The sequence below is a fragment of the Anomaloglossus baeobatrachus genome, chromosome 1 (assembly GCF_048569485.1).
Source record: "Anomaloglossus baeobatrachus isolate aAnoBae1 chromosome 1, aAnoBae1.hap1, whole genome shotgun sequence".
Classification (NCBI taxonomy): domain Eukaryota; kingdom Metazoa; phylum Chordata; class Amphibia; order Anura; family Aromobatidae; genus Anomaloglossus; species Anomaloglossus baeobatrachus.
The window spans coordinates 612354154-612358130 of NC_134353.1; positions in this window are offsets into that span (position 1 = coordinate 612354154).

The following is a 3977-nucleotide window of genomic DNA, read 5'->3' on the forward strand; positions in this document are numbered from 1 at the left end:
AGCAGGAGTCACAGGCAGGAGTCAGTGATAGAGGCAGGAGTCACAGGCAGGAGTCACAGCAGGAGTCACAGGCAGGAGTCAGTGATAGGAAGCAGGAGTCACAGGCAGGAGTCAGTGATACGAAGCAGGAGTAAGTGATAGGAAGCAGGAGTCACAGGCAGGAGTCAGTGATAGGAAGCAGGAGTCACAGGCAGGAGTCAGTGATAGGAAGCAGGAGTCACAGGCAGGAGTCAGTGATAGGAAGCAGGAGTCACAGGCAGGAGTCAGTGATAGGAGCAGGAGTCACAGGCAGGAGTCAGTGATGGGAAGCAGGAGTCACAGGCAGGAGTCAGTGATAGGAAGCAGGAGTCACAGGCAGGACTCAGGAGTCAGTGATAGGAAGCAGGAGTCACAGGCAGGAGTTACAGGCAGGAGTCAGTGATAGGAGGCAGGAGTCACAGGCAGGAGTCAGTGATTGGAAGCAGGAGTCACAGGCAGGAGTCAGTGATAGGAAGCAGGAGTCACAGGCAGGAGTACAGGCAGGAGTCAGTGATAGGAGGCAGGAGTCACAGGCAGGAGTCAGTGATAGGAAGCAGGAGTCACAGGCAGGAGTCAGTGATAGGAAGCAGGAGTCACAGGCAGGACGCAGGAGTCAGTGATAGGAAGCAGGAGTCACAGGCAGGAGTTACAGGCAGGAGTCAGTGATAGGAAGCAGGAGTCACAGGCAGGAGTCAGTGATAGGAAGCAGGAGTCAGTGATAGGAAGCAGGAGTCACAAGCAGGAGTCAGTGATAGGAAGCAGGAGTCACAGGCAGGACGCAGGAGTCAGTGATAGGAAGTAGGAGTCACAGGCAGGAGTCAGTGATAGGAAGCAGGAGTCACAGGCAGGACTCAGGAGTCAGTGATAGGAAGCAGGAGTCACAGGCAGGAGTCAGTGATAGGAAGCAGGAGTCACAGGCAGGAGTCAGTGATAGGAAGCAGGAGTCACAGGCAGGAGTCAGTGATAGGAAGCAGGAGTCACAGGCAGGAGTCAGTGATGGGAAGCAGGAGTCACAGGCAGGAGTCAGTGATAGGAGGCAGGAGTCACAGGCAGGAGTCACAGGCAGGAGTCAGTGATAGGAGGCAGGAGTCACAGGCAGGAGTCAGTGATGGGAAGCAGAAGTCACAGGCAGGACTCAGGAGTCAGTGATAGGAAGCAGGAGTCACAGGCAGGACGCAGGAGTCAGTGATAGGAAGCAGGAGTCACAGGCAGGAGTCAGTGATGGGAAGCAGGAGTCAGGCAGGAGTCAGTGATAGGAGGCAGGAGTCACAGGCAGGAGTCACAGGCAGGAGTCAGTGATAGGAGGCAGGAGTCACAGGCAGGAGTCAGTGATAGGAAGCAGAAGTCACAGGCAGGACTCAGGAGTCAGTGATAGGAAGCAGGAGTCACAGGCAGGAGTCAGTGATGGGAAGCAGGAGTCACAGGCAGGAGTCAGTGATGGGAAGCAGGAGTCACAGGCAGGAGTCAGTGATAGGAGGCAGGAGTCACAGGCAGGAGTCACAGGCAGGAGTCAGTGATAGGAGGCAGGAGTCACAGGCAGGAGTCAGTGATGGGAAGCAGGAGTCACAGGCAGGAGTCAGTGATAGGAAGCAGAAGTCACAGGCAGGACTCAGGAGTCAGTGATAGGAAGCAGGAGTCACAGGCAGGACGCAGGAGTCAGTGATGGGAAGCAGGAGTCACAGGCAGGACACAGGAGTCAGTGACAGGAAGTAGGAGTCACAAGCAGGACGCAGGAGTCAGTGATAGGAATCAGGAGTCACAGGCAGGAGTAAGTGATAGGAAGCAGGAGTCACAGGCAGGAGTCACAGGCAGGAGTCACAGGCAGGAGTCAGTGATAGGAAGCAGGAGTCACAGGCAGGAGTCAGTGATAGGAAGCAGGAGTCACAGGCAGGAGTAAGTGATAGGAAGCAGGAGTCACAGGCAGGAGTAAGTGATAGGAAGCAGGAGTCACAGGCAGGAGTAAGTGATAGGAAGCAGGAGTCACAGGCAGGAGTCAGTGATGGGAAGCAGGAGTCACAAGCAGGAGTTACAGGCAGGAGTCAGTGATAGGAAGCAGGAGTCACAGGCAGGAGTCAGTGATAGGAAGCAGGAGTCACAGGCAGGAGTTACAGGCAGGAGTCAGTGATAGGAAGCAGGAGTCACAGGCAGGAGTCAGTGATAGGAAGCAGGAGTCACAGGCAGGAGTCAGTGATAGGAAGCAGGAGTCACAGGCAGGACGCAGGAGTCAGTGATAGGAAGTAGGAGTCACAGGCAGGAGTCAGTGATAGGAAGCAGGAGTCACAGGCAGGAGTCAGTGATGGGAAGCAGGAGTCACAGGCAGGAGTCAGTGATAGGAGGTAGGAGTCACAGGCAGGAGTCACAGGCAGGAGTCAGTGATAGGAAGCAGGAGTCACAGGCAGGAGTCAGTGATGGGAAGCAGGAGTCACAGGCAGGAGTCAGTGATAGGAGGCAGGAGTCACAGGCAGGAGTCAGTGATAGGAAGCAGGAGTCACAGGCAGGAGTCAGTGATACGAAGCAGGAGTAAGTGATAGGAAGCAGGAGTCACAGGCAGGAGTCAGTGATGGGAAGCAGGAGTCACAGGCAGGAGTCAGTGATAGGAGGCAGGAGTCACAGGCAGGAGTCACAGGCAGGAGTCACAGGCAGGAGTCAGTGATAGGAAGCAGGAGTCACAGGCAGGAGTCAGTGATACGAAGCAGGAGTAAGTGATAGGAAGCAGGAGTCACAGGCAGGAGTCAGTGATAGGAAGCAGGAGTCACAGGCAGGAGTCAGTGATAGGAAGCAGGAGTCACAGGCAGGAGTCAGTGATAGGAAGCAGGAGTCACAGGCAGGAGTTCAGTGATAGGAAGCAGGAGTCACAGGCAGGAGTCAGTGATAGGAAGCAGGAGTCACAGGCAGGAGTCAGTGATGGGAAGCAGGAGTCACAGGCAGGAGTCAGTGATAGGAAGCAGGAGTCACAGGCAGGACTCAGGAGTCAGTGATAGGAAGCAGGAGTCACAGGCAGGAGTTACAGGCAGGAGTCAGTGATAGGAGGCAGGAGTCACAGGCAGGAGTCAGTGATTGGAAGCAGGAGTCACAGGCAGGAGTCAGTGATAGGAAGCAGGAGTCACAGGCAGGAGTTACAGGCAGGAGTCAGTGATAGGAGGCAGGAGTCACAGGCAGGAGTCAGTGATAGGAAGCAGGAGTCACAGGCAGGAGTCAGTGATAGGAAGCAGGAGTCACAGGCAGGACGCAGGAGTCAGTGATAGGAGGCAGGAGTCACAGGCAGGAGTCAGTGATAGGAAGCAGGAGTCACAGGCAGGAGTCAGTGATAGGAGGCAGGAGTCACAGGCAGGACGCAGGAGTCAGTGATAGGAGGCAGGAGTCACAGGCAGGACGCAGGAGTCAGTGATAGGAGGCAGGAGTCACAGGCAGGACGCAGGAGTCAGTGATAGGAGGCAGGAGTCACAGGCAGGACGCAGGAGTCAGTGATAGGAGGCAGGAGTCACAGGCAGGACGCAGGAGTCAGTGATAGGAGGCAGGAGTCACAGGCAGGACGCAGGAGTCAGTGATAGGAGGCAGGAGTCACAGGCAGGACGCAGGAGTCAGTGATAGGAGGCAGGAGTCACAGGCAGGACGCAGGAGTCAGTGATAGGAGGCAGGAGTCACAGGCAGGAGTCAGTGATAGGAAGCAGGAGTCACAGGCAGGAGTAAGTGATAGGAAGCAGGAGTCACAGGCAGGAGTCAGTGATGGGAAGCAGGAGTCACAGGCAGGAGTTACAGGCAGGAGTCAGTGATAGGAAGCAGGAGTCACAGGCAGGAGTCAGTGATAGGAAGCAGGAGTCACAGGCAGGACGCAGGAGTCAGTGATAGGAAGCAGGAGTCACAGGCAGGAGTTACAGGCAGGAGTCAGTGATAGGAAGCAGGAGTCACAGGCAGGAGTCAGTGATAGGAAGCAGGAGTCACAGGCAGGACGCAGGAGT